The sequence below is a fragment of the Akebia trifoliata genome, chromosome 10 (genome assembly GCF_017979445.1).
Source record: "Akebia trifoliata isolate Shusen 1 chromosome 10, ASM1797944v1, whole genome shotgun sequence".
Taxonomy (NCBI): Eukaryota; Viridiplantae; Streptophyta; class Magnoliopsida; order Ranunculales; family Lardizabalaceae; genus Akebia; species Akebia trifoliata.
In genome coordinates this window covers 26,988,258-27,003,098 of record NC_141384.1, presented here as the reverse complement: position 1 = coordinate 27,003,098, position 14,841 = coordinate 26,988,258, and the positions used below count along the sequence as shown (strand labels likewise).

The window sequence follows — 14,841 nt, the reverse complement described above, 5'->3', positions numbered from 1 at the left end:
TTAATTAATTAGGTGAGAACACTTTGTTTTCTTTTACTATCGATCGATAGACTAGTAAAATATTCAACGTAATTGCACTTTATTTTCTAATTTTTATATATTTCAAATCTAACTCTACCATAGTTAGTTAATTATCCATAGTTTAACATTGATTAATGTTGGAGTAACTTTAGTGGGGGACACACGGGGGATATCTTGATGTGGTGGTGCGCATACTCATAGATGCATTTTCTCCGAGATACTAGTAAAATGTATCTACGGGTATGTGTGTGCCACCACGTCAAATTGTCCTCTACTGACGTCACTTTAGCAAGACTCTTTGACATTTCTATCATTTTCCATATCTAGTCTACCATAATCAGAAAATCACGCATGTGTCATTATTAGCTTAAATGTACTTCTTGTATGGGATAAAGTACTCAACATACATTTTTTTTTCATTGGGATTGTGAATGCTTTCATCTTACTAATAATATCAATATGGTCCCTCAAATCTCAAATTGAAAAGGATTTCATCATATCTAGGGCTGTCAATGGTCCGGGTTTATTAATTAAGTCCATTTAATTATCGGGTCGGGCAGGTCAAGCCCGTTTTATCATAGGGTCAGATTGGGTTTTGAATGCAGACCCGCTATATTATATTAATATACATTACATAATAATTTTCTTATAAATTAATAATGTTGCCCTGAAAATATTATTGTATAGAATGCAATTAATTTTTTCAAATCTAATAATAAAAAAAATTATTTTGATCAATTTATTATTATTCGGTATGCTTTCATACAATAAAAAATAGTTAAAACGGGTTTGGCCCAGCCCACAAATGACCCGAGTGTAAGTGGACTGAGCAATAGGTAGATTGGGCTTGGACTATTGTTTTATTTCTTAAGCCCGGCTCAATATTTAGATTGATTGGTTAGGACTCACTTTTTAGCCTTGAAGGACCCAACCCATTTAAAGCCCGGTCCGTTGACAGCCCTAATCATTTGCTTAAAATAATAAAGGAATATGAGCATGGTTTTAAAACTCGGTTTCGCGTCTCGTCTCGTCCATGCCAGATACTGAGTAGTCTCGGACTAGTTTTTTGATACGTTTGAGACGTCTAGTTCAAAATGAGAAAAATGAACGTGGGGTTTTAAATCTTGTCCGTCCGTCTCATCCATGCCTGATATCGAGTCGACTTGGGCGATACGTCTTGGTCTCGGATGAATTTTGAAACTATGGATACGAGGCAATTTTAAGAAATCTCAAATAAAAGAAATGATTAGAGGATCCACATAGTATTAAATGAAGTTAAATAAGAGGGGGAAGAGTTTGTGTTATTTCTTCTTATCTTCAATTAATAATGAGTACAAAACTGGAGGTTAGAACCAAGCCCAACCTTATATATGAATTTAGCTTAGCCCAGCCCATAACTAAATGGGCTAGCAATTACTAAAATGGGCCAGAATGGGTCAAAACCCGTCCTATTGAAAGCCTAGCCCAGGCCCATCATTGGGTGGGTCTGCTCATCTGGGAGTCAAACTTGTCAATAGAATTAAATACACAAGTCTCATTTTCCTTTATATCAGATGATGACTTTATGTGGTCACATCGTGAGGATTAATGGACCAATCATCTGCATGGATCAGATCACCACGAGTAATTGATCCAATGGTGGGCCCAACTTTGGTGGTTTCCTGAAGGTCTTGGCCTGACTGGTGTAATATCTGTGTTCTTATTAATTTACTCGTAAATTATCTTTTACTCGAGAAATGATTGGGTTTCTTCCTTTGGGTTCTTTAAATTGTCTGTAATTTACATCCATTTTCATGTCTCTAATTCTAGGTAAAAATGGATTAATCGATGAGCTCGATCAAGCCGATCACTTGAATCTTCCTTCAAAGAATTCGATAGAGTTACGTACACTTTTGATAGATAGTTGATTGGGTCAGTTGCTCACTAAGACTATTTATTTGTGTCTCTTGTCGCGCGATTGTTCGATGGGCTTTCAATCTAACGGTTAAGCTAAATTTCTTTTTTTTAAACCTTTGAAATAATAAGTATGAGATGATTTTTATATTTAGGGTTTTTTTTTTTTTCTTTTAAAAGTTTTGATAAAGATAGGGAGAAGGGTGTTCACGGTTTTATAGCCTTGAGTTTGAGTTTGGGATTAAAAGATTTTTATTCTTATTTTTCTTGTATTGTTCTCTTTTGATTTTCATAATGAAAAAAGTTTAGATCCACTCATGGATGTAAGCATCGTTGCTGAATTATGTAAATCTTGGTATTCTCTACCCACTATTTATTTTCTTTTCTAATTTATTTGTAATTGTGTTGAATACGTATCACCAAATTTTTAACAATGTATACTTCTATTCCCTTGACCCAAAAAAAAATTGCATAATTCAATCATATCTATTAGTTCATCAATGGATCCCATCATGGAATTAGATTTTGATTTTCATCTTGATCCATTTACTCTGTGTTTGGATTGAGAGAAATGGAGAGAAGAGAAGAGAAGATAAAATAAGAAAAAATAAATGAGTTTCTCTCCATTTCTCGTGTTTGGATTGTTAAGTGGAGAAAAATGCGTGAGTTTTCTTTCTCTCCAAAAGTGGAGAGAAATGAAAAGAAACCCTTTTAAAATATTTTATAATTCCAGTTTTGCCCCTAGAACTCTTTTAAGATAATTTAAAATTTCAAAGTTGTCCCAAATTCTCTCCTGTCAGTCGAAACATGATGAAGAGAAATTAAGTTTCTCTTCTCTAAATGAGTTTCTCCTCTCTGCACTTCTCTCAATCCAAACATAGCTTTTTACAAAAGAAGAAAAATACAAATTGATAGTGAATTATAAAACTTTACAAGGGTTAGTCTACAAACATGGTCGGTCCCACCTTAGGGATATTTATTTTAAGATTTTATGGTTACAATGCAAGTGATGGTAGGCCAACTTAAGGGAATTCGACTTCCATTAGGTTAGGGTTTTCATTCTCTACCTTCTACTCAATAAACACAATATGTCAACGTCTACGTCATAATCCACGACAATCGTAAGGTTTTCATTCTCCATCGTCCCTCTCTCAGAAACTATAGCAAGTTGTAGTTCCAAATGGGGTAAATTCCCTTATTTTGTTTCTTGGAAAGATTGATTTGACGAATCGCAAGATGGATAGTGAAATCCTCGAGATTACGAAGATGCTCTACAAGATCATGATGATAGTGGGTTGTGTGTTGATGATGGGGTAAGATTTTGTGTTAATGGTGTAGGTGGAGAAGATGAAACTAATGATGGAGGAAAATGAAGCCACCATTTTTTGATCCTCATGAATGGTTAGTTGAGATTAAAAGAGAGATGTTTAAGAGGGTGAGATAGGTTTTTAATTTGTAATTAGATTTGGATTTTGAGGAAAGAAGAACATCTCACAAGAGTGCAAAATCCCTAAAAGGAAGACTCATAAATTCAGATTTTCCTAGAAATTGTGATGATGCATTGATAATGGATCTAAGGATGCTAGTGTGAAATCTTAGTCTATAAACCTGGATTTGGATCTAAGAAAGATACAAATTGACAGTGAATTATAAATCTTTACGAGGGTTAGTCTACAAATATGGTCAGTCCCACCTTAGGAATATTATTTGAAGATTTTATGGTTACGATGCATGTGATGGTAGGCCAACCTTAGGCTCTATTGATACAACATATTAACTTTTTGCGAAAAAGACTTAAAAGACACTGCTAGAGCGACTTCTTCTAAATAGTCCTTAAGTTTTGGGCGATCTCTTTATAGTTTATTCGATAAAGAAAATTAATATTGCCACATCAATTTTTATTATTGCCACACCAATTTAAAATCTTTAATAAACATTATGTGGGTTGTGAGAAATAACTTCGAAAAAAGGCTAGAGCATCCTGCATTCATCATTATCAAGGGGATTCAACTTTTCATTAAGTTAGGGTTTTCATTCTCTATTTTCTCTTCAACAAATACAACCTGTCGACATTTACACCACAATCCACGACAATCGTAAGGTTTTTGTGGCGTCCTGCCAAACATTAACACAAAGCCCCATGTCAGATCTCGAGACACAAGGTGGCGTTTCGAAATTTCGGCATGATCTCCTTTGTTTATGTTAACATTTCAAGGCGTTCAACATGCACCTGATAAACGACATACATTATCCTGCATATATATATACAAAATATAATACTAACGAAAACCTATATACATTTAATAACGTACAATAGATCAGAGTGCGGAAGGATAAATAAAATAGAAGATTATACAAATATTTCTCACTTTAACAAAAGTCATACGCTCAGTAAAAGACGCATAATACTACCTGAACGAACTAACACCACCAGTAGGTATAGCCATAGTATTCCCTAGGTAACGGACTCTGGTCGTCTATCTGACCTATTAGATAGTCCTCATTCGTTTTCTACACCTACTTCGCCAAGCTCCGGATCTGAAACTAAAAAATAGAGAAGGAAGGGGTGAGTAACAATGATTACCCAACAAGGAAGCAAACAATTTCTGTCAATAACCTCTCTTAACATGAACGAATAAACATACTAAATCATTTTAAAATACGAAAAGTTTTACAAAAAAATCTATGATTAATTGGTACATATAGTTAGGGATGAGCAACTAAACATTTTAAAACTTATATTACATTCATTAGTAGTAATTACTATAACATTTTCTTTTTATACAAATCTAATTGATCAAATAGAAACATTAAACATGCATTTCATTTTAAACATCAAAATAAGACAAAATATACATAATACACAATGGTGGAATTGTGAAATTAGAGAGTTAGGATTCACGACTGGATCGTTTCCAGTCGGTACATGATGTTTCATAATAAGGTAGTAGTTCCTGATTTTATGGCTGGTCACTGTTTACCACACTTGCGAGATCATTTATCCGGCTCAGGCTGGCCGTTTGACTTGATCGTAAGCAATTGATTTTTTTTTATGTGTCAGAGCGTTCGACTACTATAGATTGTTAGTGATCACTAACTAATCATCTTCGTTTATGTCTATCAAGCGTGCATGTGATTTCCAAATACACAATCCATTCGTTTACGACCACTTTTATGTTACAAGTTCACTGGTAAAGATATAAAAGAATAAACTCGGATTCCAGTTGTGACTCCACTCTCATACGCGTCTCATACCATGTATGAGCTTGGTTATTCCTACCGTACATCCCAGGATAGTACGTCACTCCGGATGATATAACGTACTATCCTTTCAAGCATTCACAAATTCTTTAACAACACACACACACACACACACACACATATATATATATATATATATATATTATTTTCATTTGAAAACAAAAGAGAAATTAACAATACAAGGTTGAAAATTGATATCTAGTTTCGTATCATGCAATTGTGGTCACCCGATCTAAAATAAATAATATAACTTAGAGCTTCTGCGCAAACAAAATTTAAATAAACATGCAACTAATCATTATCCCTGGATATCCCTTCACCAACCTACACAGAACATTACAATGTAAAATGCAAACATCACTCTTTGACCGTATTTCTTACCCGCAGCCACGTGTAAGCTCATGGAACTTACCATGTGACATCCTATCTTTTCGGATGTAAAATACAGACATCACCCCTCGGGTGTGATTCCAATATTTTACCGTTTCATCCAATTTTTTTAATTTTCGTAGTTTTCAATCTGTCGAACAAGATATTCATCAACTCAATATGAGTTTATTGAATATTAAATCATTTTTTTTCAATTATGAAATTCATTTTTTTATCAATAACATTGAAAAATTACAAAACTTATATCAAAACAGGTTCCGAGCAGTACATAGAACCCAACAAACAGAAATAACCCTATGAAATATCTTACCTACGTATAATTTGTTATAAAATACAATTAAACATTTCAAATATGCATATTCTGACGTAAATTTGAAATAATAAAAAGAATTATATATTTTTGGAAACACATTACAATTTTTCATTAAAACCCTAAATGTAATTTTCACAATCTATGGTTATCGATAGAAATTGATAGTCCTTACAATCTCTGTTCGAGGTGATCGAAATGCGTGCACGAAAATCGAAATGATTGGCCTGGAAATCAAGATGGATCGAACTTCAAGGCAGATGATTTTTAAATCTGGCCTGGTGGTTTTGAAGATCTCGATGTCATCGTCCTTTCTCCCCTTTGCGACGGATGACGATTTGACCTTGAAACTGATGAAATTCGAGGTTTAAAAATCGAAAATCTCGTATCACGTACGACTGATTTTTGATGATACGAGGTGAAAGAAAAGATGAAACGAAAAGATATTAGGTGGGTTTTGTAGATGTTGAGGCTGCAGACCTTTTTTTCTTTTGCGTCGGAAGTCGACAGCGACTTGTTTTGTTTGCGGTGAATTTGAGGTTGAAAATCGGAGAAAAATAATTAAAAAAAAAAAAAACCGTGACTGGTTTTGGACGAAGAAAATGATGATGAATAGTATTTCTATTTATAAAAAATTATTTATATAAATACGAGATGAAATCGGTATTTTACCTATTGTTTCGTTCGACAATAACTTGATCGTCCGGACTCTAAAAGTGACGAATGAATACCCTATTTTATCTAATTTTTTGTTTCGAATCTAATAGTATGGTCAAATTCTAAAAAAAAATTTCTAAAAAAAAATTTCTAAAAAAAATTATTTTTTTGGTCCAATGGGACCTTAAAATTAACGTCGTTTTCGTTTTTAACGATAATTCAACTTTTTGGACTCCAAAAATGACAAGTAAATAGTCAATTTTCTATAATTTTTCATTAAGAATATAATGGTATAATTGAATTTTAAAAATTCTTACTCTAGAAAAATGTCATTATTTTAACCTGGTCCGACTCGAAAATCGAGGATTTTTTACCCTAAGTCCCACTTTCAGGATTTTTTTAAAAATTCAACTATTTATTTTTCCTCGAGATATGAATAAAAACATGGGATTTTACAGTTTTCATCCTCCACAGTGTCTTTCTCTCTCTCTCTCTCTCTCTCTCTCTATCTATCTATCTATCTTAAAAACTTTAGCAAGTTATAGATCCAAATAGGGTTGATTCCCCTATTTTATTTCTTGGAAAGATTGATTTGATGAATCATAAGATGGATAGTGAAATCCTCAAGATTGTGATGATGTTCCACATGATGACGATGATAGTGGGTTGTGTGTTGATGATGGGGTAAGATCTCGTGTTAATGGTGTAGGTGGAGAAGATGAAACTGATGTTGGAGGAAAAAGAGGCCACCATTTTTTGATCATCATGGATGATCGATTGGAATTAAAAGAGAGATGTTTGAGAGGGTGAGATGGGTTTTAATTTGTAATTGGATTTGGGTTTTGGGTAGAGAAGAACATCTCACAAGAGTGCAAAATCCCTAAAAGGAAGATTCATAGATTCAGATTTACCAAGAAATTGTTGTGATCTACAACATTCTCTTCTTGCTCTGTTTCTTCTCTTTAGTTCCTCTACCATTATGTTCTTGGAGCTTAAGCGATCAAAGAATATCGACAAGTACAAGATTCAACCCAAAGTAAAGAATTCTCAAGAAGACATGATTAAATGCTATAAAGACATTATGTGGATATTTTTTCTTGTTGTAGGTCCCCTGCAACTCATTTAGTATCCGAATGTCAAGGTTAGATTTACTCAATTTTGAGAAAATTACCGATTTTAGAAGAAATTTAAGGTTTTATATATGAATCGTGATAATCTAACTACCCTGAAGTAACAAGTTCGGAACTGTACATATGTGCTCCTTGGTGTACACAACTGCATTTCCCCATAAAAAATGTATCTCGAGGAGCACATATCTATGGTTCCCAAACTTGTCACGTTAGGTAGTTGATTGAATGTTTCACGTGGGTAGTCAGTTTAGCACGACTCTTTATATATGAATAATGATTTTCTAACTAAAAGTTTTCACTTGTTCAATACTCAACTGGCATAGCATGGACACATAATCATATATCTTTTTCTCGTGATACACAACTACAATTCTCATAAAAGATGTGCAGTTGTGTATTCCGAGAAAAAAGACCTAGGGTTCTGTGACAAGTCAGCCGAGAACTTTCTAGTTAGAAAATCAATACTCTTACTATAAGTTTTGGAATGGTCTGATTTTTTGTTAGGATGATCATCACAAAAAATCAACCCATTTCGAAACTTATAACCCTAATTTACAAGTTGAAGAATCATAGATCGTTCATTTCTTTATAAATCACTTTTGATGGGGTTAGAAGTTTCAAAATGAACTGATTTTTGGTGAGGTTAATCTCCTCATCATAGAGACCTCCCTTACAACCCATTTCAAAACTTCTAACCCATATAAGACAAACTATGTTGTTTAATAATTGGCCATCGACCCTTTATATATTTATTTTTATTCTAAGAGTCAGTCTAGCATGACTAACTTAGTATGATTTCAAATCTTACTAAGGGTCGTAAGCTCACATCTTGGCATCCCAAAAATATGATCTAATGCCCCAAACTTGTAGAAGACAAAATTCTAAGAACTTTGAATTTTTTTTAACATTAATTTTATTGTTGAATTTTAATTTTAAGTTTTGGGACACCTTGGATCAAGCTCAAAAAAATTTATTTTTATTTTTATTTTTTTAATATGAGTTTTTTCATGAAATCTAAAAGGTTGTTGTGTTGGATTGCCAATGTGAGCCCAACGACCTTTAGTAAGACTTGAAATCTTACTAAGTTAGTAAGGAAAGTGTTTTTCTTGTTCTTGTTGTTGTTGTTGTTATAATGGATTGGGATTTTCTAAATGTTGAGAATTTAGTTTTTTTGATTGATTTTTTCGGATCTTTTGGTGTTTTTGTTATCGAAGTGGGTTGGGATTCAGACGAGTTTACCATTACCATCATGTTAGGAGATTTGTTTGCAATTGATGGTGTACTTTGTGATTGAGGATTACTCGAATTACTGGATCCATCGATTGCTGCATTGTAAATGGGGTTATGAGAAGATCCATAGAGTTCATCATAAATTTTAATGCTCTGATTGGGTTCGCAGCACCATACGCTCATTGGGCCGAGATTTTGATATTAGGCTTTCCATCGTTTCTTGGTCCTGCAATTGTTCCTGGCCACATGATCGCGTTCTGGCTTTGGATGATTTTATGACAAATTGAGGCTATCGAGCTGCACTGTCGGTATGCTTACTACATTGCCAATTAGCTAATTTTTTTTTCATTTTTAAATGTAATTGTATTTTTAATATGGTTATTCTTTGATTAAAATTGTTCCCTTTTTAACTATAGGTGTTTAAAAAGTTTGTTAGTTTGATTGGTGAATGTGGCATAACATGTTTAGTTGTTTTTTCAGTAGTTGGGTGGCAGTTATAGACATCAAAATTGTCGACAATTAGTCACCTTATACATTTTTATGTGATGTTTCTTGCAGCAGAGGATCTTTATCGTTGATTGTGGATTTTTCTCTCTTTTTATCTCCTCTGTGGACGTAGGCAATTTGTTGAATCACGTAAATCTTGTGTTCTTGTGTGTTTGTTTTTTCTTCTTTATTTTTACTCTTGTTACGCTTCAACACAACAACTTCTATTTGCAACCTTAAGTTTTTTTGAGTTTGATGTTGTTGTTATTGCTCATGCAGAAAGTTCGTTTTTTGTTTTCTTGAATATATGAGAGAGATGATTATTATGGGGTAGCTTATGTAACTTTGGAAATGGACGACCTTTGAACTCCTAAATTTGAAATTTGTCTATCAGTAGTGAAAAACATCTTTTATATAATAAAATAAAAAATCAGCGTTCTTAAAATTTTGTGCTCTGCATCATGATGATGTTGATGATAAATAGTTCGTCTCACGTATTTCATGAATAAAAAAAGTTTTTATAGCAAAGTAAATCTTGATGCCATGTGGTATCTTTTCTGGCCCACTAACTGATAATCGATAACAACCATTGGATTCAAGAATCCAACAGACAAATTCTCAAATGAACAGTATTTTAATCCCGAATCAAAGAGTTTATATTCATGTGAGAGAGGATTTTTCTAATATTTTAAGGCATGCAATGCAGCTAAAAATGCTTGTAATTAAGGATGCCAAAAAGCCCGTTAAGCCTGACACAGCCCATTTTTGGGCTTAAGTCCGCACCACCCAGACTCTAGGCGTGGATCAGAGCTCCTTTGGGCTGGTCCTGGGAGAAATTTGACTCAAATCGTGGCCCATAGCTTGCTTTGCAACTGGACTAGAGGTCAGGCCTGAAATTGTTTAGAACCATAACTTATAATGACCACACGTCAGTGAATAATGAATCGAAAATATAATATTAGAAGAATTCTACAAAGAGTGCTGATATCCGAACTAGAAGTTCTTCACTCGGTCAATACTCAGCTGATGTGTGCTATGAACACGGAACAATAGATCTGTTTCCTTGAGATACACAAATGCACATCTTTAATGGAGATTTGAATTTGTATACCCGAGGAACAGATCTATGGTTCCGTCTCCATAACACGTCAGCCCAGTATTGACTGAGTGAAGATTTTCTAGTTAGAAAATCATTATTCTTTTATAAATTGAGTCGCTAAGTTTACACTAAATGGAGATATTTTTTTATCCAAAAGTTCTTAAAATAAAATTTTAAGAGACAGAAACTGGTTGCAAAATAAAACCTGAAAAGTTGTCATGTTGATGAATTCTTTTAACACGTTATTTGTAAAAATGATAGACATCCAAACAACCCTTAGATTAATACAAATCAATCCCCTCTCTGGCTTAGCAAAAAGAAAAAAAAAAGACCCTCTTTTGGCTCAATGATGCTAACTGGGTATCAAAATGTAATCTGAGTAGGGACTTAAACTAACAATGCTAATAAGGTATCAAAACGAAAGCCAAGCACGGGACGTCTAATGATCTAGCCAGGCCAAATAAAATTCACTTATGTCCAAGCCCAGCCATAAAGAATATAGTTATCGAGACATGCATCTATCTACATACTCACAAGTATTTGGGTCAGCCTGCAAATGTTTAGAGTTCAAGTCACTTTTCTTTTTTGTCTAAGGCTATGTAACACTTCTGAAGTCTGGAAACTATAAATTAGACTTCAGAAGTTTCATCCAGCGTCCCCCATTGTTGATTTAAAACTTTTGAATTATGATTCTGAAATCTGATATCTGAAATGAAACAAACGGAAATAAAGCTTCTAAAGTCTTAATTATAATGGTGGATCACCTTCGTTCAGACTTCAGAAGTGTTACCAAGCACACACTAAGTCACTTCCTTTTTTATTTGTGAGTATTAGGAATATCCCCATTTATAGGTGAAAGATCCACATTTATCATTTTAAAGGTCTGAATGATTAACTTTGCAATCAATTATTAGAATCTATAGGCGCTCAAATCGTTTATTTGAAGAAATTGAAATCCATCTTATTCGCATTGGCCACCGACGGATCACTCCCAAGCATGAGCCCCATCCTAAACATGAAGCCCTAATTATTATAAGATAAGAAGAGATTCTATTCCATTGGCATACAAATTTACTTACGACACACCAATCCTTTTGAAATTAAATTACATTCAGATTGGTATGTTATAAGTAAAAGTTGGTGAGTTAGTAGAAGTTCTCTAAAATAAAGATAAACCCAAGTGTTCTAAAGTTGAACTCATGGTTATACAATCATCATATCCACTAACAAAAATTAATTAAATACATATATATATCCCACGTTTGTCAAAAATTTACAATAATTAGTTATTAATATAATGAATTCGGTGACTTGCGAATAAGTAGACCGTTGAGAAACAAAGATGTTGTTTTCAATCTTTATGAAGAAAATAAGAACCAAACTTTTAAAATATATATTATTTGACCAATGATAAATTCACACGCTAAAATTGTTTGATGCGGCGATAACGCGATTGATGCGGCATGTGCACATAATCAAAGATCATTTTCCTTGTATATTCCTAAGAAAAAGATCTGTGATTCTGTGCACAGTACACATGCCATGTCAACCACATCAATTTTAGCCCGTCAGCTTATCATGACTCATATTATTTATTAGAGTCGTGAAAAACTAATGGGCTAAAACATATGGGATTGTACCCGGTTGAAGTGGCAAGTGCACAAAATCATAGATCTTTTTCTTCACGATACACAAGGTGAAAGATCTATGATTCTATGCACTTGTCACATCAATCGCATCATGTTTTGATTGGTCTTTGTTTTAAAGCCAATGAGTTGTCACTCTTTCTCATTACCCTTGTGTTGAAATTGTGTAGGTAGAGTTGGCACCACTAACAGGTTGTTAATGAATCAAATTAAATGCAAAAAAATGATCCAATAACTTTAGGGTTGATTTGGATCAAGGGTTTCGGTTTTGACTAGCATGGGATCCAATGAAGATTCAATTTGATAATTATGTCAGATTGTTTTGGTTCAACTATGTTATGATTCGATTGAGATCCATTCCGATAATGTGATAAATGTAGAGAGATTCTAGTGACACACCAACTTTTACTAACAACAAAAAATTAGCACACATCTTGAGGTGTTCTTATTAAAAGTTCGCTTGACAATAGAAACTCTTTAAAAATTAGCCACCTCTCTAAATAAATGAATAAATGAATAAGTGGTATGTGCAAACACACATGTATGACAAATCTTAAAATTTATGTATAATCAAAATTATTTATTAATTCTTTAAAAATTTAAATAAAAATATCATATTTTATCACTTAATATAATCGAAAATTATAGTTGTAATTTAAATAAATAAGAAGATTTTGAAGATAACATTATAAAATGATATTTTTGTAATTTTAAAAACCTAATATAACATGATTACTTAGTCATGATATTGTAATTTTATATATTATGATGAAAATGGCTTTGGTAATAATAAGACTAAAAATGCAAATGTGGGGTCATTTTTTATCTTTTAAGTTTTTTTCTAATTAAAATGTGGGTTAAGTCGTGTCTTGTTGAGGTAAGGGTTTTCTGAAAATTTACCTAACCCAACCCATTTAATAATTGTGTTAAAAGCTTAAACCCAAACCAAACACATTTATTAAATAAGTAACTTGACCTGACTCATGTAATCCGTTTAGTAAAATTATAATCTTAAGGAGAAAATATAAATTTCATTTCCACCATCAAAAATAATATACCATTAGTAAAAATAAAGTCACACAACCATAAACTTATATCTACCAACATAGATTAATTATTTTTCGAATTTTATTTTTTCAAAGTTCTTAAAATTTTGTCCTCTAAATCCCTGTGGCATCAAATTATGTTTCTAGAAACTACAAAGTAATGCACTCAGGAAACTTTCCTTACTAACTTAGTAAGGAAAGTGTTTTTCTTTACCAAACTAAAACTTTAACCCTTGATTAAAACATCATATACATTATATAAAATTTGAAAAAAAAATGTATTATTAATTACTTTTTTTTATATTTTTTTTATGGAATTTTCATACAAGATGAATAATTTTAAAAATCTTTAAATAATTATTGATATTTGGTATCTCCTACATGATTCATGATTTAAAACGACATATTAATGATACAATAATTAAATATATCAAAATAGATTAAGCAGATTGACGTCTTTAACCTAAACATAACCCATTTAATATTTATTTTAGACGAATCCACACTATTATGACTCAAACCCAATAGTTTCGTGTCATTTTCAAATCTTGTTGGTGTAAAAATTGCCAATTATTGGAGTTCATTTGAAAGTTTTTTTTACTAGACTCAAATGGGTGGACATCTGAGTTGATAATTATTGGGTCAGATATTATTCAATCGGGTATCCATTGGCACTAACATGATAAAAAGTCCTCTATTGCAACCACACGCGTGTCATAACCTGGAGCTTTGCAATTCAATTGGGCCAAATTTCGATCTTTCGTTGTCTCATGGGCCTCTTGTTTTCTTTTCGGGAAACATCGTACAAAAAACTTTGCCTATTATTTCTTAGAACTTTAAAAAGGCTTTCTTTTTAAGTTATTTCGTCTTACTTTTTTCCTTTTCGGGGAACAGTGGCTTGATGGCCAAATTGTGGTCTCATCAAACTTGCCGTATTCATGGGCAACTTTTGTGGGGTCGAGAGTGGGACATCTAAAGAATCAGGGATGATTTACTTTGGATTTGTTTTAGTTGATTGAGAGTGATATGTTCAATATGATCAATTTACTTGATCAACACGATTGATGCATCACGATTGATATTTATTGATGATCATACTCACAAAATTAATGTTGAAGATCTTGGTTGATATTAGGTCGTCGAAGCTTTTGGCTGCTGTTGCTTACTTCAGCAACAATAGCTTTTCAAGTGTGTAACATGTTTGATGTATCACACTCGATTCTAATGGATGATCACACTCAACAAAAATAATGTTGAAGATCTTGGTCGTCGAATCTCTTGATTATTATTGCTTCAAGAATAAGTTTTTTTTTTTTTTTAATATTGTGAGTAATCCCACTTGAAAGGTGGGACTAATCCAACGGTCACATGCACCGCTACTTCAAAAAGTCATATGTGCAATAGGTTGAGTCGAGGGCAGGGGTGGAGACATGATTTTCTTTTAGTGGGGGCAAACGTATAGTTAATTGGAGTGGCAGAGGGCAAAAATTGGAGGGCGATGAGGGAATGGGGGCAATAGGGTCAAACGGGGCATATCAGTAGTTAAAAATGGAGAGGTATCTCGAATTTAAGCATAAATTCAAGGGTATCTAAAATGTCCAAAAAAGTTGAGTGGGGGCAATTGCCCCCAATGTCTCCTTACTAGCTCCGCCCCTGGTCGAAGGTCAACCAA

General features: G+C 33.2%; 1 pseudogene; it reads left to right on the top strand.

The window, feature by feature from the left end:
* Positions 1-6,114: 6,114 nt before the first annotated feature.
* LOC147393516 (methylsterol monooxygenase 1-2 pseudogene) lies at positions 6,115-9,225 on the top strand (annotated as a pseudogene).
* Positions 9,226-14,841: the final 5,616 nt, after the last annotated feature.